Source organism: Podarcis cretensis (assembly GCF_951804945.1).
Source record: "Podarcis cretensis genome assembly, chromosome: 6".
Lineage (NCBI taxonomy): Eukaryota > Metazoa > Chordata > Lepidosauria > Squamata > Lacertidae > Podarcis > Podarcis cretensis.
This window is the reverse complement of record NC_137175.1, coordinates 43080929-43105780: the sequence shown is the minus strand read 5'-3', so window position 1 is coordinate 43105780 and position 24852 is coordinate 43080929. Positions and strand designations below refer to the sequence as shown.

At 40.9% G+C, this 24852-nt stretch overlaps 1 protein-coding gene and 1 long non-coding RNA gene across 3 annotated transcripts in view; one reads left to right on the top strand and one right to left on the bottom strand.

Annotated features, from left to right (window-relative positions):
- Positions 1 to 2016: 2016 nt before the first annotated feature.
- LOC307219288 lies at positions 2017 to 3468 on the bottom strand. The gene is made up of 3 exons (XR_013840349.1): positions 3398 to 3468; positions 3069 to 3211; positions 2017 to 2810 (listed from the first exon to the last, which is right to left on the bottom strand). It is a non-coding gene; the product is annotated as an uncharacterized lncRNA (long non-coding RNA).
- Positions 3469 to 9892: 6424 nt separating this feature from the next.
- Positions 9893 to 24852, top strand: part of NFASC (neurofascin) — a 177700-nt gene continuing 162740 nt past the window's right edge. The window contains exons 1-2 of one of the 2 annotated variants that reach the window (XM_079981924.1): positions 9893 to 10089; positions 19586 to 19652. The gene's annotated coding sequence lies outside the window, so the exon portion shown is untranslated. The remainder of the gene's footprint in view (positions 10090 to 19585; positions 19653 to 24852) is intronic. The other variant, XM_079981921.1, reaches the window with a different exon arrangement.

Sequence of the window (24852 nt, the reverse complement as noted above, 5' to 3'; positions counted from 1 at the left end):
TCCAAATATTAAGGTAACTTAAAAAAACCAAAAAACAACAACCCATCATTTTAAAATCAAGTCCATCAGATCTCTTGGCTGAAGACACAGGTGTCCAAATAATAATAAATAAAATAATAATAATAATAATAATAATAATAATGTTATTTATGCCCCACCCATCTGGCTGGGTTTCCCCAGCCACTCTGGGTGACTCCCAACAGAATAATAATAATAATAATAATAATAATAATAAATCCATAAAACAGCAAACATTAAAAACTTCCCTAAACAGGGCTGCCTTCAGATGTCTTCTAAAAGTCAGATAGTTGTTTATTTCCTTGACATCTGATGGGAGGGCATTCCACAGGGCGGGCGCCACTACCAAGAAGGCTCTGGCTAGTTCCCTGTAGCTTCACTTCTCGCAGGGAGGGAACCGCCAGAAGGCCCTCGGAGCTGGACCTCAGTGTCCTGGCTGAATGATGGGGGTGGAGACGCTCCTTCAGGGATACTGGGCCGAGGCTGTTTAGGGCTTTAAAGGTCAGCACCAACACTTTGAATTGTGCTTGGCAACATACTGGGAGATGCAATCGGGTGCTGTTTTCAGTAACTAAGCTATCAAATTCTCACACCTGTCAAACTCTTCTGCTAACAATACTACACCCACACATTTTAATGCCACCTGGGTGTAAAATAATGAATTGCCCAGTCTCTGATCCTCTTACCCCTAATTTGGACTTTTCCACAGGGATTTGAAACCTGAATCCAAGTGGGGACATCTGCTTCTGAACATAATCAGGAGCACTGGGGAAATTGACAGGGTGGGTTTTTAGTCGCTACACTGGCTGGTTCTGTCAGCTGCTGTAGCACCTCTGCTCCAGCAGGCAGTGCCCTTCTCAGGGGGAACTGCAGTAGGGAAAGTTTTTTGTTTTAAATTGGATTATGTTCAATGAGGAATGCAATGTAATAATTTTCATTTAGGTGGTGTAACATAAGAATTGTAGTTTAATGGCTTAATTTAATTAAACAGTAATGATTGTGTTATTTTGGTGAAAGATAACTAGAAAAAATGTAGTTTACCAGCACTGTTATTATACTTAATCATTAAATGACTGTGAACTATGGTGATGTACATGTAGTTACATATGTGTGTTCTAGTCGAGCTGCAGTCACCATAGTCCAGTTTTTAGATGCCTGGTGGGAACGTGGCTGAAAGCTGAAGAACAGCAACCCCTTGTGCACATGAAGTTTAATTTTCAAGAGGCATATATCAAAATAGTAACAATCAGGATGGCTTTAAAAATTGTAATTTCGTTTTGTTTTTGAACATAGTATTGGGAACACAATCTAAATGGAATATAAACAGAACATGCTAATAATCTTTAAAAATGGAGCAATGATCATTTAACAGATGCATGGCCCTGTATCAAGCACATTGTGAAAGATGGCTTCTTGTACAGTATATAAAACACCCTGGGGAGTTCTTTGGGGAGGGACATTTAATTTTTCCAAGTCTTTTGGTGATGTAATATTTTAACAGCTGTTAAAACATATCTACTTATTCATCAGCTGCTTTTTAAAAAGCAACATTTATAGCATATCCCAGAATCACTTTCACTTTTCTATTGATCCAATAGACTAGAACTGAAATATATTTGCTCCTTGACATTCTTCTCAAAATTATCCTTTGTGAAGTTAAATATTCTTCAGGTAATATCTGGGTAGTTAAATATTAACCAAACTTTCAAGGAGTCTATTTTATATCTCTGTTATACACCCAATCATATTTGTTTTCAATATTTTATACCTGAAAAAATATTTGATATTTTGCAGTATATGACAATGGGCTCCTACAGAAGAAGAGCAGGATATGAACACCATAAATAATAATACATAATAAGAGTACACAATGGTATTAAGCATTTGACAGGTAACATGCAACAATAGTCATATTTGACAGTGAAGAGCTTATGGAGAAATGGTGTCCTCACCCACTTTTGGACACACCAACTGCTGGCATGTGGTCATTGGAGGGTTGGCCAAGGGTCAAAGAAAGTCAGCCTGATATAGATGGTTAACATCACAAAAGGCGAAAACCAATTAGCCTTTCCCCCTCCTCATTTTCTTTGAAAATATTAATACTTTGGTATCATAAAAACCCTCATAAAAAGACATATTTTTATCGGATTATTATTTGTAGAGTGTTCTAATCCAATGATGGGGGATTAAATGGGTAAGACTCACATACTTAAGATACTGCTCCTTCTGCTCTTTATTTAACTTAATGCATCATGACAGTAAATCCAATTCCATGTTTGGCTTTCCCCCTTTATTTCCAGTTTAGACTTAAAATTCATCAGTTTGAGTCAGGTATTGGAAATATTCTTTTTTAAAAATGTGGTTATTACATGCAATAGGTTTCTATAGCAGTTACTGTATTTAGTGTTGACCCTATTATCTCTTGCTTGTGTTTCAGTATCACTAGGCCATGCCCAATTAAAAACGTTTCCTTTGAACAAACAGTCTTACTGAATGCGTCTAAGCAGACTGCAATTTTAAAATCTCTTATTCCAGTGTAGTATGTTCGGTAGGACTGCCCCGGTCCCTGGAATATATGATTAAAACTACGTATGTGAGACAGGGTTGTTTTCAACATCCTGGGAAATCTAGGGTGCTTTTAGTTAGAAGCAGCACTGTCAGCTCCTTGTTTGTTGTTTTTTTGTTTATATAGGAAACTGGTACCTGTCTGAGGCCTGGGCCTTGGGTTGGTGTCCTTTTCAGTGCAGGGGTTGATTCAGTCTAGATCGCAGCAGTTTGGGGTGTGTCTAAACCTGGAGAATCAAGCACAAATGTTGATCAACTAAGGCGTCTTGTTTCAAAATAAAAACAAAACGGGGAGAGGGGTAAGCAGTATTGTTCTTTTTCTGGCAACTGGACAAAAGCAAAGAATAATACAGATATATCATTCCTCCCCCCCCCCCCCGTCAGCTGACATTCATATTTAAGCTTGCATTTGGGTGGTGGTCTGCTGGCTTTACCGGCCTGGTTTTTCTTTCTTTGCTATTGTATTTCTTGGGACTCTTTCTTGCCTGTTTTAATCCTGAGTCTTGAATGCCTACCCATCTGAACTCCAGAATTATTTCTGCTTCAACTGCCTCAAGTTTTGTTGTTGCTTTTGAGGCTGGTGTTTTTGTAACCCTTCAAGAAATGACAGGCCCAAGGAGGCTAGCATCTACAAGGAGAAGAGAGAGATAATATATTAGTCCCAGTTTAGGCTAGGAAAAGTGGGCCTGGATGACTCCAGGGAAAACTCTGAAGGGTAGCAAAAAGCAGTAGGATAATGTTCCCAAATACTTGTGCTACCACTTTACACTGCCCCACATTTTTCACTCACAGTCCATTGAGACGCATCACTTACTTTGTACTCGATCATGTCCTCCAACCCAGCAAAAAACAGAAGCCACCATTGCAGACCTGGCCACCACAATGGTAAGAAGGTGCAGCAGCCCGCCCCCCACCTTCTCTTTGACAGGAAGAAAAAACTAGTTTAGTAGGCCCAGGTTGGAACATTATGCCTAATCAAGTGAAGTCCAGCTCTGTGTCTGCCAATAACATTTTAGGGACACAAAATACCTCAAATAAAAGCTCATTCTCTAAAAATCAAAGAAGCATTGCCCCCGGGTTCACCAGAAATGGCTGGCCCTGCAGGGACAACACTTTCTAGAGGAGGTTCCAGAAAAAGGGCATTTTGAAGGCCGGATTCCTAATGCAACTGTGGAGAATTTGGGAGAGATTTTGGATTACAGGGCTGTCATTTAGCCCTGTGCATCATTGTTTTGTTTCCCCTCCAATACAAATGCCCACATTTAAACCAAAACATTATTTTGAAACAGCCAGCCAGGCTTGTGATTGATTCTTCTGTGAGAACAGCTAGACAGCAAAACCTGGCTCTCCTTGTCAAATAGCAGCTAACATGACAGAACTTGTGTTGGGCTCCGTTCCTGGAAATCTTCAACTAGTTTATGGTCATAGTGCCATGACCACATCCTTGGCATGGATTTAGACTCTCTACCCGTGACTGCCTACTACATCAGATTATGATCTCCAAATATATTGTATGTAACAAATCACTTTTATTACTGTGAAGAGAATAGTGTGATAACATGACAGCTTGTTTACTGTGACTCCTAAGGAGTAGAAGCCAGCATGATTCGTAGGTCAGAGAGTATCACTCTTTATGTTAGTATAGAACTGTGAATGATTTGCTTTGATATTTTATTTATTACGTTTATCCTGCCTTTCTTCCAATAAGCACAGGGGTACTGGGTTCTCCCTGCCTCGTGGCCATTTTATCCTCACTACAAAGTGAGGTAGATGAGGCTGAAAGAGAGCGATCGGTCTAAGGTGACCTGGTGAGTTTCATGGCCAAGTGGGGATTTGAATTTGGCTCTCCCCAACATTAGGGCAATGTTTTCCCAAACTTGAGGAGAAAATATAATCCTCAGTATTTTGCTGTTTATATGGTTTTGAAAATTATGTATACTGTATATTTTTAAACTCTTTGAAATTGTCTTTTATAAAGAGCTAATTAGTGTATTTATAATATTTTGTTTGCGACTTTTGTCTATGTTTGTTGTGAACTGTTTTGAATATACTGTATACAAAAGCAGTGTACAAATAATGTGCCTGTGACTGACAAGAGTGATTCTTATGGGATATGGACAGCATTTTCTTCATCAAACAAGTGAAGCCAGGTGAGCAAATTCCACCAAAAGAAGACTAATTTGTTCCCCACAAGAGAATTATAAAAACCTTATCTGGTGAAAGAGTCCTCTTCTGTGCCTAATATACATCTAGTTGTAACATTTTAATTCGTGGGATTCATTATCGTATATTTGTTAGAGTACAAGTTCTAACATTTTTGTCAAAATAGTTCAAAATATCCCTGGGGATGTTCATTTGAACATCATCTTTTGCTGTTGCTCTCATGTCCAGTTTACAGGCTTCCCATAGGCATCTGCTTGGCTGCTGTAAAAACAGGATGCTGGACTAGATGATCCAGTGGGCTTGTCGTATGTTTTAGAAGTGGATCTTTGGCTTGTCAAGAGTCAGTCTTTTGACTGTTACATTGAAGATCTGTATTGACAAAAACTTTTCTATGGATTTAACCAGATGAAACTACGCGAATAACCCCAGAAGCCATTCTCATTGGATACAAAATGTTATTAGCACTGGTCCAAAGTGATCAATTATATCAGGGTAAGCCAGATGGTTGGACCACAGTTCCCATCGTCCCTGGCCTTTGGCCATGATGGTTGGGGCTGATTGGACTTGTGGTTGGACAACATCTAGAGAATATCATGTTGATGGCCCTTTATTGTTTTTGCAGCACTCACCAGTCAAGTATCCGGGGGGGGGAGGGGTAGTTATTTGTATCTCTGTGAAGTTGATAAGATATTTGAAGATATAAGATATATGGAATGGAATGATTATTTAATAATTCAGTTGATTTCTTTGCTTCTTATTTCCCAGCAATCACTACAGCTGCAGAATTCATTTGACGGTTGTTGAATTTCTGCTGTAACAAAAATCTTGGCCCAAGCACCTTGGCCACAATCCAGTGATGGACTTAAGACCAATGAAATTAGAAAGCTTAAGTGTGCTTTTCTTTCAGTTGAGTTTTGGCTTTCGTTGTAAATGAAAGGTCACAGATGGGACATAGTTGAAAGGGACACAAAAAAAATCACACTGTACTTGCCTTGTCAAATATAGTACAAGCAGTTGCAGTCTTCAAATAATTTGGTTCTCTACTAAAATCTGCTCACTAACAGGATTTATGAAGTCCAATACACTTGGGCAGTCATGAAGAAAACCATGTAAATTATTATGTTAGTTGACTCAAACTTTCCAAGCCAACCTTAGAATCATATCCCATATTTATAAACATTATTTGATATATAGCAAGCAACAACAATGGGTTGTAGGCTTGTTGATATGTTGTGAGGGTTTGATAAAACCAATCCCTTAGTCTGCTTTGCAGACTGGTGCTGTGTAGCTTTAAACAATAAATATTTGGGAAGGTAACTAAACACATCCTTAGCTTGAATGAATCCAAAACATTAGACTACTGAGACTACAGTCCTTAATGCTTTACTAGAAAGTAAAGTCCATTGAACACAGTGGAACTTGCTTACAAATAAATTTATCTGAGACAAAGCAGCTGATGATTGACAAAAATCCTAAGCACAAGAAGTTGCTACACACTCAGCATGTGTGTATCCCAGCTGAGCTGGGATGGGGTAGTTATGGTGGTGTAGCTCAGCTGAGCTGATAACCAGCCAGCTGAGCCAGAGATTCACTGAATCCAAAATTGCTCAGAATTACTCCCTGAGGCTCCTATATGTAATTTTCAAAATATTTTCTGGCAAACTATGCAAACTTCATCTAAGATACGGTGAAATACTTGAATTTAAGATGATTTAGTCCCACTGAGATCAATGGAACTAAATCCATCTTCTTTTACCTGATTAGATTATAGCCTGATCTGTAATTCTGAATCGTAAGTATGTATGCTGTTTTATGTAGGAGGATAGGAGCTATTGGAATACAAATGGGTTTATTAACCACCATTTCCATCTCTGACTCCTTTTTGAATTTTCTTTTAAAAGTCAACTTTTCCTTTCATTAATTGATTAATTTCCTTAACTGAATCTCACTCAATTTGGTACTTAATTTGATGTGACAAATTCATTGTTTTTCCTAAAATTTCTGCATGGTGAATATTCTGTTGAATATATTCCCATATAACAGGAGCTGTGTTTGAATGCCTTTTGGATAATAATTGAGGACATGCGGAGTCTCAGATTTCACCATACGAGAGCACGTTTTGTGCATAGAAAAAGTACCTTTGCTGATAGTTCTAGACCAGATCATCCTAAGAACTGGTTTCAAACATTCTGGAATACTGAACTCCTACAGAGCCTTCTATAGATGTCTATTTATAACTTTCATTTATTTATTTAGAACTACTGTGATCAACATTACACTGGAAGGTCCCAGGGCAGTGATGCGTTCATATTAAAATGAAATAATGGTACATTAAAAAGAACATTACATTGTCAAAATAATTAATCATAAACATCACAAAGCAGGAAAACCATCAAGCAGTAGCAAGGTTTATCCTCCTTTTCCTGGTACCTTAGTTGGGATTTGCCCCACCTACTCATATTCTTTAAATAATACACCATCACACTCAGAATAGTGGAAGTGTTTAAAAAATAGCTTACATCGAAGAGCATTTCTATTAATTAGTATCCACAATGCTCAGTCCGAAAGCTTTCTTAAATTTGGTTTTACATTCTTCCACATTTCAAAAATCTGCATTTTATTCTGCCATTTTTCTCATTTGATTACAGTAACACGCTAGCAACATAGCCAAATCATGACCAGCATGTTCCATAAGTTATTCAGATGTCACAGCTACAGATGGACTACTGTTTGTGGCACCTACCGACCTTCTCCTTTTGTGTTCCTGAAAGAGGGTGTTAGCATCACATATAACGTGAGTACTACTTTAAAAAATACTTTTGCCTCACAACTTCTTGGACACTTAACGGATGGTCCGCAGGTCATTCTTTATCACCACGAGACCTAATTCCCCACATGGTAGCCTTTTGATGTCTCTCCAGTGGCATTTCTGGGCAAGTTTGACTCATCTCTATTTAAACTACTATAATTCCAGGGACAGCCTGTTTCCAGGAGTGATTAGTGTGGCAGTATTTCGGGCCACAGACTGCACATTATTTTCCAGGCAGATTACTGTACCAGCCTAGAGACTTTCTGCTGGCTATTGCCAGCAGGGGACTAACCACCACCATTTCCACCAATCTGCTTGGCAGGTAGAAGTGGGAGGTCTATGCCAGCAGTGGTGCTGGTGTTACTCTGCAGGGGGAGGGTGGTAGAGACCCATAAAACTGGGCAGAGGAACACCTCAGCTCAATCCATACCCACTCAACCCAACACAATGGAGGGTTTGGATTGCTCTCCCAATTTGGATTGCAAGTCAAAATGATCAATGAAATGTACCAATTCGATACAAACACATGGAGGAAAAGTGGGAAGAGCCCATTTTGTGGAGCTGCAGCTTGAAATATGGAGCAGTAAGCAACCCCAATTTATTCGTAAGTGACGTTAACATTGTTTTACATGTATAACTTTTAAATTATTTTTAAATTATTTTTCAATTAAACATTTTACAAACTTACTGATATCCAAGGACTTCCCTTCTCTTTCCGTGGTTCATTTTATATATCTTCCATTCCTGCATATTTTACTATAACCATTCAAGTCAGTTTTCCATTTTTACACCATTCAAACATTAATTACACTGTTAAATTTATCTTAATGCTGCCAGCGTTTTCATTTGTGTCCAATTATTTTCCATATATTCAATAAATGTTTCCACTCTTCTTTAAATGTATGTCCTTCTGGCTCTCTTATTCTATGTGTTAAACCTGCAAGTTCTGCATATTCTAACATCTTAAGTTGCCAATCCTCTTTGTCTCTCACTCATTTTCCATTTTTGGGCTAACGAAACACAGTTTATATATGTTGTTGCATATATAAACAAGCTTTTCTGACCCCTAGGAATTTCTGTCTGGTTTATTCCCAATAAAAAGGACTCTGGTCATTTGGGGAAGGTAATGTTAAACATTTTTTTTCAACTCATTATAAATAATTTCCCAATATTCTTTTACCTTTTTACATGTCCATCACATATTGAAAAGATCCCCCACCCTTTCTATACAATAAATGATGTTCACATTGTTGGTTCCTCCTGCCCCTTCCCACCACTTTCCACATCTGTTATTCGATGGTAAAGCTTCTATGAGCTGGAGTGTCCATTCTCTTAAAAGCAGCTATTAATGTCCACTTTCTATCCTGCATCAACAACCCTTCGAATAGTGCAAAAGAGGCTTAGAGGTTCTTGTAATGTCACGGGTGTATGTGCATTATCAGACAATGATGGTGGAAAGTGAATTCGACCATTGTCCCACCCATTCAACACGCTACCCGACAAGCTCTCTTTCCGTCCATGAAAAATTACGCTATAATAAATTTAAGCTGCCACAAAACTCTTCGTTGCCTTTGTGGCATCCAAGTAACATAACCCCACATTTGGAAAATGCTTTTTGTGCCAGTCCCACGTGTAATTTCCCCCTGCTTTACATTAGTTACTCCTTCTTTATTACAACATAGAATCTGGGGTACCTCAAGGACTAATGCATCTCATTATGGCATCAGCTTTTGTGGACTTGAGTGGCTCAGTCCAGAAAAGCATATGCTAGGATAAAAATGTCTTTCAGGTGTCCCAAGGCTATTGGTTGGCTTCCCCTGCTGCAACTAAGAGGCGACATTATTTAGTATTAGAGGCTTTACCTGGTGCCATTTGCTTTTGATCATTCCTCCTTCCCTATTCCTCTATTAACCCATCGTCCCCACTCAAGACCCCTGGCTAATGACTTCTCTCACTTTCTCCCCTTGCCTCCTCTGTCGGGTAATCCATCACGTCCTCCCTCTTAATTAGCACCCGCCTCCTCCCTGCCTCGCGCCTGTTCTCGACCCACACGCCACTCCTTTAATTGCTGGAGGAGGAAGAAAGAAAGAGAGAGAGAGAGAGAGAGAGAGAAGGACCAGTAAGGGGAATCTCCGCGTGGCGCGTCGACTGCCTGCTTTGACTGTTTGCAGGAGGTGGAAGCAGCGGCGGCGGCGGCAGCGGCAGACAACGAGGAGGAGGCGCGCTCCTGGGTCCTGGCGCGCACTCCCGCCACCGCTCCTCCCGGGGGCGCGCACGTGGTCCCCCGGCCGCGCGCCCGATGGTCTCTGCCCTAATGCGGGAGTCTGAGCGAGAAGGCGCTGCAGAAGGATGGGAGCTGTGCGGGGAGGAGGCGGCGGCGGCGGGGGCACCGGCGGAGAGGTCTTGTAGCCCGGCGGCGGGTGCGGAGCAGCAGCGAAGAGTATCTGGGCGGCGATGAGGCAGCTGTGAGCCTGGCCTTGCCGGCAGGGAAACAGGCAGGGGACTCAGCCCGGGCGGCGGCGGCGGCTGGCCAGGTAAGGCGGCCGCGCTTTCTCCACGGAGGTGGCTGCATCGGGCAGCTGCGGCCCCAGGCGGGGAGATCGATGGAGGCATCTTTCGCATCCCCGGCTTAGGGCATCAGGAGGTGGCGGCTTCGGTCATGCAGCAGCTAAACAAGCAGGGAGAGAGCCAGGAAAGGGATGCAGCTTCCACCTTTGCCCTACCAAACGTCCTGATATCATGTCCTGGCTCCACCAGCTCATCCCCCCCCCCCAACACACACCTCGCCCCACTGCAGACCCCAAAGGCTCTTCTTGGCCTCCGCTGCTGGTCTTACTGCAGACCCGTGTCTTGCCTGTCATGCATTGGCTGTGCACTTTGCCAAGCAGTTTCTGCTCCTCATGAGCCCCCTTGCCCCTCAGCAGGGCATCTGGAGTTGCTTTGGAGGGGGGGGGTAATACTCTTGAGGCGGCTACAAGCTCCAGTATCCTGCTACTGCGGGTAAAGGAGAGAATGATGTGACCCAGCCTCTTGAAATTTGGCCTGCTTTCTATTGGGTGGGGGAGATGTTTGACATTTCTGGCTGATTTGTTTATTTTTTGCTGGCAAGGAGGCTGGGGAGAGACATCCCCAAACCCTCAGACATGAGGAAGCTCTGTGTAATTCAGCTTCCTGCCATATATGAAGAATTGTTGTCTGATGCTCAGTAGGCCTTGATGCTGTGACTTTTCCAGGTAGGAAGACCATTGGAATACAGATGCAGATGTCTCCCTTTCAGGACATTGAATGGCCATTCTTCCTTTTTTTGTTCTGTCTCAGGTCTTTCGGTTCACTTTGATTTAAAACAACAAAAAAGGAGAACTGACTAAAATGTGTTGGATACATGACAGCTTATAGATGCTCAGTCTAGAACTCTGAACTAGCACCCCCCCCCTTTCCTACCTACTCAGAAGCATCAAGGCAAGTGTTTGATGCAATTTCTTTCTTTTCAATTTTGCCTATGTATCTACAGGCTCAGGTGTGGTACAGATAGCAGTGACGTGTTTATGTGTTGGTTGCTTGAGAGATCTTGCATGTACAGTTGGAAAACAAGCAAGAACCTCAAGCCCCATAATTCTGGACCTAAAGGGGCTGCTGGGAATTTATGGAAACCTATCCCTTTGCCTGTCAGTTGGCTTTAAAAATGGGAGGGCAGAACATCTTTCTGGAGCATCTGGTACTCATTTCTGATAGGAATAGGATGCTAGAATACAGGGATTTGCTCTGGTGTGGCAGCTACAACAATATTTTCTGGGGTGGGGTGAGGCAAATATATGCTGTATATTAAAAGCCATGTTCATCATGAGCTGTTAGGATCAGAGTTGTGGACATATTTTAAAAGAAGTAAGCTTTGCATAGGCAATTTGAGTCAGCCTAGTTGGTATTGATCAAGGAGGTGAAAGTGCTGAATCATTTGTACTTTTTCTTCTCCCAGCATGTTAGGCTCTTCAGTCCCATTATTGTCTTCAGGAAGTGCAAGATCTAGTTGCTGAGTTATCAGCCTTCAGCATCTTCTTTCACTTTAACCAGTACTGGCATGGTGTGGGAATCCTTTGGACCCCAATAGGCAGCTCTTAACTTCATCTAAGTGTGACTTTAGATTATTCTTCTTTTGATTTAGCTGCTCTTCTCAATGTCTTAATAACGTTTATGACACAGGAAGTGTGCTTACAATATTAGCTGAAACGTATGCTTGGAAAATACTGCCAGTACTTGAGAGAGGATTATTTTGATATTTATGTATTTTTTACTTTTCAAAATGAAAGGGTCTTCCCCACTGATTCAGTCACATTTGAGGTTTAGGGATAGGTGCTTCTTGTGCCTTATTGAACACTGATCAATACCCAGTGCTGCTATTCATTACAGCTATGTGTTAACATCGAACATTTTAAAGTCCCCATTGATTTTTTATTGGAGACAGTTAAACACATGTTTAACTCTCCCACTGAAATGCATTTATTTCAGTGTTTATAGCCCCAAGTATGAAATGGCACGTTCAATTAAAATATTTGTTACCTAGAAACTACCCTTTTTAGGGTGCGACTCTGAAAATAGTACATCAATAACTCCCCAACCTTTTGGCCAACTTTATGCATATGAAGATCCAGTATGCTTAGACCAACACACTGACTATTTTTTTCCTGGGTCTCTACCTCCTTACAGAAATTGGATTTGGGGACCTAGACAGAACCCATATGAAAGAACAATATCTCACAATCATCCTAAGTCTTCATGTGGATAGAATTAGCTAAGACGTTGTGCTCGCATTTTAAAAGGATGTTTGCGATGGCAAACATGATGTCTGTGAAAATAAGGCCATTGGTGATGAAACCTGTCCAGCCTGTGTAGCAGATTTTTTTTTCCTTTTGGAATGTTTTTTATTCCTATAAATATATACTGTCTCTCTCTGTGTGTGATTCAACTGTGTGAATTTACTCACGAGTAGTCTCATGGACTTCGGGAGATCTGCCTGCTCCATTTTGGCTGTATGAGAGTGCAACTTCCAGATGTTTTGCAGACTTGCCTATGCCTACAACTTACACCTGCAATATGCTGCTAGCAGCCAGTGATCCATTATTCTTGCAGTAAATGCACCACACTAAAAGACTTATTCATCTTGGAGGTAATCCTTCCAGCTCAGACTTGGACCTTTATGTGACTATTGCAGTTATTCAGCAGTCTCCAAGAATCTTTTTCAAACACCTTGTTATTTGAACTTGAAACGCGGGTAATAGTAAAAAAAGGCCTTGACAGTTGATCTTAAAGGTTGTGATGAGGACAAGCCTGTAACTGAAGTATGCAAGGGCTAACTTTCTGCTTAACTTTTGATAGACTGTGCCTTTTGCTTTGGGCTGACATGTTTTTTTTCTCTCTCTCTTGGGAGAAGAGCTATATCAAGCTGATGCATAAGAGGAATAGAAGCTTGCTCTCTTCTTTGGGTACCTTTTGGCTTTTTTAGGGCAAAACCAGCAAGGATTCTGTTTCCTATGTGCTCCTGGCAAGAAGACATAATAAAAATCTCTTGATTGAGAAGCCGGCACTTCTCTTTATTTTTTTCTTAACCATGTTACCCTAAAATACCTATCCATTAAGCAGACAGCTAAATTGATTGCCAGCATGATTGCTCTGTTTCCTCAGAATGTTTTGGTGCTAATCAAACTTACCGTAGCTAATCCTTTCTAAATAAATAAATACCAACTGCCGTCTCTTCATGTTCCCATGAAAATGAAGTGCACTAAAGAAAGCATGTACTGGCAATAGAAAGAAATGGCTTCTGACTCTAATAATCAACAGAGGCAGAGCACCTCCTAAAGTTTAAGAAGCCTGATTTGCCTGTTGTGCTTGGTGTTCCCTGGGACTGATAGAATGTGATAGCAGGGGCACTATGGCAGGAAATCCATTTTATTTATCTTAAGGCTTTTTCATGCTCTAGATTCTAGAATGTGGGACTCTGTCGTCCTATATTTATCTAAAGTAATTGCAGTATATAGTGCTCCATTATAGAACAGTACAGGACAGCCTCTTTTTCTTTCTTTTTAAAATGCACATGGCCTGGGGAACAAGAACATTTGGCTAAGCAGAAATTCAGGTTGTTGAGCGTGCCTGAAAATTATATAGGGTGACTTTAGGGAGAAAACACAGTGCATTTTGGTAGCTGCTTCAGATTGCATATTCTGTTGTTTCAGAATGTCTCACAGCCTTTAAATATAAAGTAAGGATATATTATTCTTGCATTTTGAGCATGGCCGGGGATCCCACTTGGAGCTGCTTGACTCCAAGATAGCCTCCCCATGGACACTTTCTTCTGCATGTTTGTGTTTGTGCTGAACAGAAAGACCCATTCTCTTTGAAAGCATCTTCAAACTCTACAGGACAATATGAAGAAAGAAGCCACAGCTCAATGGTAGAGAACATGCTTTGTGTGCAGAAGGTCCTAGGTCATAATTCTTGGCATCTCAAGTTAGAAAGGATCAGAAAGCAAGAGATAGGACATCAGAAACCCTGGAGAGCTGATGCTGGTCAGAGGAGACAGTGTTAGGTCAGCAGGATCACCCTATGTTCTTATGAAGCAAGTTGCTCCACACATAAACAGAGGTGTCCCTACAGTCCTCAAATGTATACCACCTCATTGTTCTCACTCTACTTCCATTTAGGTAAACTATTTAATTGGTATTAATGTAAGAGGATTTGCTACAGGGACTGCCTGAGAGAGGGGTTGCTTGGATGTCTGAACTTTTGCCCTTCTCTTTTCCCTTTTAACAATACAGGAGATCAGTTCTGATCACAATAATTATTATAATCTGAACCTAAACGACCACTGTATTTGTAGAGCAGTGTGCATGTGAATTATATCCTCCCCTGCATCAACTCAGATGGACTAGTAGACATGTGTAGTAAGAGCTTCAGCTTACCGGCTTGAGGCCTGTTATGGATGTAACGGCATACTGTTCATTGTGATCTCCATGAGCTTTGGGTCCGTGTGGCTACTCACCCTCCCATCCCATCCTCCAACATGGGCATGAGAAAGAGTTCGAAAACTTTGGTTTCCATTTTCAGTCAATCACAGTTTTAGTGTTGCATCCAAATTCTAAACTGTGGTTAATCTTAACAGCAATTTATTGAAATAAGCAGTTTATTGAAACAAGCCAGGGTTTATTATCCGGAAGAATCATTATGAGATTCTGCTTTCTTCAATCTGTGTATGGAAAACTTGTCTATAATGTATGAGTTAAATGTGTAAGTTCCTCTATAGCAGGGATGTCCAACAGGTCAATTGGGATCGACTGGTTGATCCCCAGGAGGTTATGGTTGATCACGGTCAATCGCGGTCTCCTTTTCCTTTGTGGTGGCATAAGAGCACCTGGCCCCGCCCCTCGCCCCGCCCTTCTTTTTCGCATAAAAGTTGGAACGGAAGATGGAGATTTTGCTGTCAGGTAGATTGTTTCATTAGCAATCTTTTGGTGAGCGACTTTTCCCCTTTTTCCTTTACTCAGTTTTGACATTTTCGTCTCAAAAATGGTACTTTCCTACCTAAAAAAGCTCAACAACTTTGATCTGAACCCCCCAAAAGGGGTAGATCACTGCCAGTTTTTTATTTGGTGAGTAGATTGCAGTCTTTTAGGAGTTGGACGTCCCTGCTCTATAGGAAGCAAGTGTGTGGAGTGTGAGGAAGCAACTTTATGACACCCCCCAGCTGAATGGTGTTATAAGAATTTTAAGATCTTAGATGTATAATAAATGTTCATGGATGTACCAAGCAAACACGTACATAGATATATGGACCAGATGTCTGAGGCAGCACAGGAGGGCAGTCCTGAAACTATTTTAACTCCCAAACTGACCAAATGTTTCTCTGCAAAGAGGGAAGAAATGGAAAAAAATCTTCCCATTGTCTCAGGAATTAAGTAATTACCATCTCAAAGGAATGGCCAGACTACCAGAAAAGGCAATCAGATAAGGCAGTATCAGATAATCTGGCAGACAAGAAAAACAACATTCAAATTTCTGTTGTAGACTGCCTTTTCTGTGATGTAGGTATGATGTTTTGTGGGTGGGGGTGGTGGTCTTGGGCTACACCCCTGATGTGATGTGATGTATGTATGGAGGGGTGGTCTGGAGCTCCAGGGCAGGGAATTACAAAATGAATATATAAGGCCTTGCGCGCCATTGTTCTCCTCCTCTCTCCTGTGTGTGAGGGAGCACCCTGTTGCAACAGTCAATAAAGATCAGGCTTACTAGCTGCTTTGCTTCTCAATATTCTCTGGTTGGTCTCTGTTATTTTCTCCTACTGATAGGGAACCTACAAAAGGACTCTATATGGGCTCTTGGGTAGCAGTTTTTTTTACTTATATCAATGGTTACACTGACTGTATAATCGCCAACATTTCCCCGATTAAAAATTCCATAATGATTATTTTACCATTTATACCCCACACATCTTACTGGGTTGCATCAGCCACTCTGGGCAGCTTCCAACATATAAAAAAACATAATAAATCATTAAACATTTTTTTTAAAAAAGCTTCCCTATACAGGATTGCCTTCAGATGGCTTGGGAATCGGATAACTCCATACCGCACAACATTTCTCCAATGAAAATAGGGACATCCTAACGAAAAGCGGGACATTTCAGGATCAAATCAGGAACCAGGAAGGCTTCGCTAAATCAGGGACATTCCTGGAAAATAGGGACACTTGGAGGGTCTGTGACTGTGTGTGTTACATCGCTTTTACACTTATCTCTACAGAAGAAACTTGGGGTAGGTCTAGAAAAGTTCCAGATGCCACCATTCCTACCAGGAAGGCCACCTCTTTTGTAGTAATGCTCTTCTGCTGTTAAATATGGTACTCAGAAATTTAGAGTGTGTAGACTTTCCTAAGATTGAGATGTAGGAAAGCTGCATCTTTTAGTATTTTTATCTGCCATGCAATAATTAAAGCCCTGCTAAAAGGTGTAGAAGAAGACTAAAAGCCCCATTGCCCTGTCAGGCAGCTATCTCTAAACTAATATTCAACGTTTGCCCCTTCATGGATCTTTAAAAACATGATAGCAGCAATTTGATATATTCACAGAGGTGCTGCCTGGTTATTCTGTGCTATATTTCATCGCTGCAGGCTGGCATCATGCAACTGACTTGATGAACTGGCTCATTCTCTGTGCCACACATTCTCATTTTCACTGACTCAGCTGTGTCCTTTGCCTGGTGAGCAGCTCATGCTCTCTCTGCAGAAGCTAATGCGTGTTTTAATATCTGTTCACCAAGGCGCACATCTAATTTGTTTCACTGAACTCTGTGGTTTTTAGACCTTGGCTCCTTAAGACTTCTTTTAAAGAGTCAGAACTGATTATATTTTAATTTTTTTTAATTTAGTCGCAGGGGGGCTCCTACCATTCTGTGATTTTAACGACTAATCCATTCTCTTCTTCACAATACCTGCTGCAACCACTGTGGTTTGTATGTGGAGTGTGTGTATCTCTGTGTTTGCATATTCACAAACAGGATAACTGGGCAGCTCAAATTGCATGGTCTGGGCTTTAATTAGAGAGTTTCACATCCATCCTTGCTTAACAGGTCCCCTACAGCGGATCTGTTCACTTGACAGCAGTTAGGCAGCTGCAGTGCTGAGATCATTGCCTAGTGTTCTGATGGGCATTGTCTCCTGCTCCGCCTGTCTGTCTGTCATATCCACCTGTTATCTTTTGTTTTGCACTTAGTTGGGGGTTTCTTTTAAGCTGGGCTAATCTTGATTTGTTCTGCTTCTGTGCAAAGGGGAGGCCCCCTAATACATAAACAAAGTTCTACAGTGCCAGTACCATACCAGAAAAGCACCTAGTTGGCTGTTCTTGCTGCCAGAATTACAGGGCAAGCCTGTGTGTGTCTGCTTGGAAGCAAGCCCCACAAAGGGATGTACTCTCAGGTATGTGTTTTTAGGATTACAGGCTTCATCAAAACAATCTGTTTATCAGAATGAAAACAAAAAACTAGCAGGTCTTATCTTCGTCTTGTCCTTTGGGCATGGATGCTTAGGCCGTTTGCACACTGTTTAAAGCACATTCAAAGCACATTTTGCTTGAAGAATTCTGGGCACTGTAAGGGTTGCTGGGAATTGTAACCCTGTGAGGGGTAAACTACAGTTCCCAGAATTCTTTGAGCAACAGAATGTGTTTTAAAGGTATAGTGTGTACACAGCCTTTCCTGCTCTCTAAATTTCCTTGGGTATTGTATTTTATTAAGATCTGCCACCCCCCATGTTAATTCCCACTAAAACAGCCTGTCAGAACCCACAGGTAGACTATTCCTTCCCCACCCCCAACCTTTCAACACGTCTCCAGAGCAGCTTCCAAAAAGTTTAAATTGCAGTAAAATAAATTAAAACAAGAACATAAAAGCACTGCAATATGAAAGCAGTCAGTGAGACAGTATCTTATCAAAGCTCATTAGTTCCTTTATTTATAATGTTGGAAATAGTGTGATTAGTAATAGTATTTAAAGCGAACCATCAAGGGCTATAGGTTTGCTCATTTCCCTAGTAACTCATGTGTAACTGTCAATTAATTTTTTTATTTAACAAGAATCACATAGAACTTAACTGTAAAACTATAAATATTTAATTGCATCCTTTTACCTGTTTCCAGTTCTTTCAATCATTTGGGATGGTTGCATGAGCCCTCCTGGAAACACTTTCAGAGTGGGCTTATTTGCTGTCATTGCTATTCTAATAGAATACTTTTATTGAGATTGAAGGAATCAAATGTTATGAAGAAATGGGTTGAATAAAAATGAGGCTTTTACAGTATCAGGCCTCTTATAGGGATTACTGTGCATAGTTAAGAAGATAATAAGCAGGAGATTAAAAGCCTTATGAATAGGAATACCATGGGATGAATGATTCAAGGAATATTTTTAAAGGTGATTCATGAGAAGCAGCTTTGGTCCTGGAATTCACAACTGAATCGTGGGACTATAGTCTTGGGTGTATGATTTCAGTCTCAAAAACTGAATCCCAGAGATGTGGAGTAATCAGAAGCTCACGAGGTTCTGTGTAGTTCCCCATATTTATTAAAAGGCTCTCTCCCAAGTACGTGAAGGAACATTTCTGTCTAAATGAAATATTTAAACTTTAAGAAATGTGTGTGATGGAAGCATATACATCAAGCAGTGTTTATAATGCAAAATAGTTTGACTTTAATATTGGCATCGATTTTACAAGAAAGCATAACTAGACTATCATGTTTTGAGTTCTCTGCCTCCTCTTGTTTAGGCTAAAGGCTGAAATGAAAAGGCTAAAAGCACAGAAGCCTCAGAAATCAACCTCTTCCTGAACCACAGTGGCCTCACTATTCAGTGGCTGCATGTATACTAACCCAATTGCTTCCTGAAATCCTGTAAATGGTAATGTTGGAAAGTGACTAACTCAAGCAAAAGGTTTTCTTGTTGCTTGCAGGTGTGGAATGAGTGAGGTTGGAGAACAGATGTAGGGATTGCAACAAGCTACTAGGATAGCACACTGCGGGGCAGTTATTCCTTTATTACCTTTTAATATGAGCTTATTAAGCACATTGAATTGTATTAAGTGCTGTACAAGATGTTGTGTTTTTTAATTCCCTTCTGAAACAGCTTATTGAAAGATCTCAGGAGGCAAAGGAGGAACAGGAAGCAGGAAAATGCACAGTAATTCTGGTATGCTTACTCTTTGAGTAAGCTTTGTATATGAGATTTGAGAGGGGTGTATGTAATTAAACAGCAAGTGGAATGGGGAGGTAGGGGAGTGAACATGGGTGATGGCAGGGGACTGTACATCTTTTGCCATCAGCTCTACATGTGTGCATACCTGTCAAAATAGATACCAGGGTTTTTGCTTCCTCTCCCCACGTTCATTTTCACATGTGTAGTAAGAAATGGCCCATGTGAAGCAGCTACCAACTATATATTCAAGATTGAAGGGTTGATACTTCTCTATCCTCCTTCTCCCTTATCTCAACTTCTGCAGGCATTTTCTCTGACTAACTGTCAATCTGCATCTGCTGTGCTTTGAATGCCCTGTACCGGCATTTAAGGTAAGGGCGTCAGTTGGCTTGTATGTTTTAAAGCTATTTCAGTGCCTTCCTGAACTGCAAGCATATCCCATGCTAATTCAACGAAAGATTTCCACCCCCCAATCTATCCCATGTATCATTCATTTTAACATTCAGTAAACTATACTATAAACATGCTTGGTGTACCTAGGGTGTGACTGCCATGTACAGTTGTAATAGCGCCCCCAACCTACTCTTGAAATCTAGGAGGACTCTCCAACAGAATTATCAGTGCCCCTATAAAACTACAGTTCCCATTGTTGCTTAAGGAAACACAATTATACATTATATGAAGTTAAAGCCAGCTGAAGTGTGCACTAATGCATTCAGAAGCATGTGCTGCTTGTTAAATGCTTTAATCTAGGTAACAGATGCAAACAACATGCCAGAAGTCTCCAAAACACCATTTACAAACACGATACATTATAAAGTACCAGTCTGCAGCTCTCCTATACATACAGATCTGTGTTACACCTTTTTGCCCTGACTTTTGATACTTAAGTTCTATATTTTAGGACCCACATCTTATTTCTATAATTGTAACAGAGGGAATTCAGGGAAGTCCATTGGGTATATCAAAATGCATCTGTTGTTGGCATCTGTCTCGAGAGACAGTGGAGTGCACCTCTGGAGGTGAAGTCAAAACACTGCATTAGCGGCACTGAAGTGACCTCCCCTGGGGCACAAGCCCAGGCCTGTGTGTATGGAGATTCTGGGGTGCCCAGACGATAAGACCCTGCCTTCTCAGCCTCACTGATGTGGTCCAAAGGAAAGCAGAGCAATACGATTAGCGCCAGCTTGGCTGCAGGAGTTGCCAGAAGGAGGCATACAAGGCACCATCCAACTGTCTTAGGGACTCAACTCTCGATTTGTGTAGAGTTTACTCCTTGGCCTTTTCTTCTCCCAAATATATTCTGCAAGGCAGTGGAGATTTAGGGTCAGTGTTTTCCTTCTTATGGATGGGATACCTTCCCAGGTTGACAAGCCCTATCTGTCCTCTCTATTGAACATGCAGAAACTGCCTTCTTGACTGTTGTTCTCATCTGTTGCTCAGTCTGCCAGAGCCTGTCTTCATATGCAGGGGAGTTCCTTAACTCATGGATGATTTGAGACCTACCCTCACCTGGTTTAGCCAACCAGTTGAAGTTGGTTCTGTGGTGTGGCTGCTGTCGCAATCACTTCTAGGTGATTGCTGAATGCAGGGTGGGGACCAAAGGTGAGCAAACTACCCCAGAAGGAGCACTACATGTCCCCCACCAGAGGTACTACCCCTCTCCTAACACCCCATATATCCCAATTAATTTAATTCAGAATTATTAATGTGTCACTTTTCTCTGTTAAAAATATTCAGAGCTGCCTACAATAGAAGCTACCCAAATAATAAAACAAATGAAATCAACAGAGCCAAAGCAGCAGCAGGTATCGGAGTCAACAGAGCAGTTTAAAAACCTCCTATGCGATCAACAAGATAAAAGCAACAAAACCACACATCACCCTTTAAAATCTTAGGAAATGTTTTGAAAGATGAAAACTGTCTTCCTTTAAGAATGTTGGTGCTTTATTGATTTGCCTGCGAAGGTGCTCCATACAATTCCAGTCACATGTCCAGTCACTACCCATGTAATCTTCTGCAAGCCTCAAAGCAGATCTTAAACTAGGAGGTTCATATGTGGGGAGAGGGTCCTATGAATATAGACAAATGCAGACATTTGCTTGCTTGGTGTTGCATCCTTGGTGTTGCCTCAAATAAAAGAAAAATGCAAAGGTACCAAATAATGGAGAAGTGGATGAAATAAATGTGTTGAGCTCAATTATGTTCCAATCATTTGCAATAGAGTTGGGGACCACAGACTCAAGTTGGTTTTGCTTAAGAGTGCCCTTGAAGAATGTACTGTAATCAGAATACATTGGACTCAATAAACACAGCTTTTTGCACCTGGAGGATTCTTCCCTATCCCCCCCACCCCAATACTACATTAGTCAAATACTACCATCTTGATTATATTTATGCAGACAGCTAGTCTGAGTTGTAGAATCATACCACTTAATATTCATTGTATCGCTTCTCTCTAATCAAGTGTTGGTTCAACTAGGCCAATTCCTGTGTCTGTGACACCTTCAGTATCATGTTGCGATTTGAATAGAGCTCAAATATAGCCTGCAGGCAATCTTATGTATTTCATCATTTTATATCCCACCCATCTTTCAGAACACTCTGGGCAGCAATGTATGCATAGAGAATTGATACATAGCCAAGTGCTACCAAAGGCAATGTAGTTGCTGCATATTCAGCAACACAAATATGCTGGTTTTGGTTTTAGAGAAAGCTGATCCTCTGCTTGCTGTTCTGAATGAAAAGACCCCATGACTTGACACAGAAAGGATGCTTTGGATTTCATTTGGACAAGAGCCATAATGAAGAGAAGATAAGCTCTGGATGTTAAGGGATTTAACATGATTCTCAACGTATATAGTGAATTGATGTTTCAAAGCTTTCCAGGGGAAAACATCTTTCCTGAGCTTTCTCCAAAGGGAAATGTCTTTTGAAAACATAACAGTAACTTTCAGATGGTACTGCTTTCAAGAATCTTGCAGTTATACCCTTAAATCCTCCTAGATTTTTATGAAGAGGGTTAAGACAATTTTGCAGTGCAAGCAATAAACATTCCCCCTCTGACTGGCATTGTTGTACAGAAGTATGACGACGCAGATGTGTGACCCTTTCTGCATTTGAGTGGAATGGGAGATCCCTATGCTGATGTGGAAAATAGCCTTGCCATGTGAGAAATGCATATTATCTAAAGCCACCTATTTACCTTGAAATATTAGGGCTCTTGGGAAAGGGCAACACTAGTCTTATTAACTGTCCAGGGTGCTGAATCCTTTGAGAGTGCTTCTTTCTAGTTTCGTTTCCAAGAGCCTGTGTCATTCAAGTGTAATTAAAATATTCTAAGTAACCTGTCCTTCGGAGCACAGGCAGCAGCATATTAGGCACATCTTCTACCTTTCACATATTTGCATAGCTAGAACATAGGCCCACTTTTGAATAAACATCAGTGTTGATGCTAGCTTAGCTTTAAAAAAATCTGTAGGTACAACCTGCATAAGCTGGCAATGTGCTCTACTAGGTTTTATTGTGTAGCAGACATTAATGTAGTGCGTTAATAGTGTTGACTTCATTCTACTGATAGTAACAGAGATGACTGGCGCTTAGTCAGGCTGTACCTCTCTGTTATATATGGTACCACCAGCACCTAATGTTGTAATTACACTACTCTCTTTGTGAAAAGTCATGAGAGCTGCTAATGTTCTCAGTGGTGCAGCATGGCTCTGCTATGATAAAGATCAGTCTGTATGCTGAACTGTACTCTCATGCCATTGCTTAAATTGTCTTGCTTTCAGATTTGCAACAGGCCCAGTAACAAGTGTGCTTGTTGTGAGCTCATTGGCTTTTGTACTCAAGTTCTTGTGACATACACGCAGATGTCTATAGCAGGCAGAGAAATGGGCCTTTGTAATAGGCACCCATGGGGGAAGGGTCAAAACTCAGTGGTAGAGCACATACTTTCTGGGCAGGAGGTCTTGGGTTCAAACCTCAGAAACTCTTAGGTAGCTGGTATTGGCAAAGACCGCTGGACCTAAGACCTTAGATAACTGCTGCCAGTGATAGCAATACTGGGCTAGCCGAGCAAATAATCTGATCTGGTATAAGGCAGCTTCCTGTCTACCTATGATTGTGCCTGTGAAGTCCCTGAAGTTCTCTCATTTAAATGGCTCTGGTTAAGTACATAGCAGGAGCATGCCCCACAGTTGTTCTGCTACTACGGTCCTTTATGAAGTGCTGTTACAAAGATTTCAGCACTGTAGTCCTGGATGGCGCTTTAACTTTTCTCCTGGAATTGTCAAGCAGGGCCATTCATTCACTTTTCACAAAGGTATGAATCACCCTTCTGCTTTGAGAACAACCTTGTTTCTTATCTCCTTATGTTTGCTCTAAAAAAAACCCAAACACCAGAGGCAATATTTCAGGAGGCCTATTAAAGAACAAAACATGTATTGTGTATTATAGATGTTATGGGGGGGGGGGGAAATGTTCCAGGACGTATTGTAATTTATGTGCATGGCACTACATAAATAGTACAATACCTGACTCTGAATGTTTTGGGCTCTCTTAACTTGTTTATAGGAAGGCAGTTTGGCTAATTTCTCTCTCCTCCTTCTAGCAGACTTCTAGACTTGAAGCAAAGATGTCTGGTGATTCCCCACCCCCCACCCCCAAGAGGGTAGAAATGATACATTGACTAGTCTGTTCTGGTCTCTTAAAATCCTTGATTCAGGTAGGTAGCTGTGTTGGCCTGACGCAGTCGAAATAAAAATAAAATTAAAAATTGTCCAGTAGCACCTTATAGACCAACTAAGTTTGTTCTGGTATAAGCTTTCGTCTGCATGCACACTTATACCAGAACAAATTTAGTTGTGCTACTAGACAATTTATTATTATTATTATTATTATTATTATTATTATTATTAAAATTCTTGTTATCTTTGCCCAGTTGGATTACATATATTATAGAAGTAAAATGTTGTTGTTACTGTAAAGCCGTGAAGCATATAGTGAATTTCTTCTGAATTTCAAAGCTATTGTGATGAGCGGTGATGCTCAGAACAGCGACTTGCTGAAGGAACCAGCCAACAAAGCCAAAGTGAAAGATAGTCTTTAAGTAAGACTGTAGTATTTCACAAACATATAATTAACAAAAAGGTGCATGGTATTCTTGAAGGCAGTTAATTGCATTGCAAATATCACCCTGTCAGATCGCATTTGGTAGCTGAGCCTTAATGTAGCTAGCTGCATGGACTTAAATAGCAATTGTGTTTTTCTTGAGGATGTTGAAGCATTGTGTAATCGTTTTGGTAGTTTGAAAGGATGTTTGCCATTTGATTTCACCTCAAATGTAAAGAATTCAGTGTTCTTAGAGGAAGTACAGAGGGTTACATAATAGAGCAAATTGCAAACTCTTTCTTTGACAGACCAAATGCTTATTGTGCTCCACATCTGAAAATCTTTTGCATCACCCCACTTAGAGCATGGTCACAAATAACTTAGCATTGTTGTGCCCTATGAGAATGTAACTTTCTTGAGTGTTGCTTTAAATTTAGGTTGCCCTCAGAGGTCTAGGAT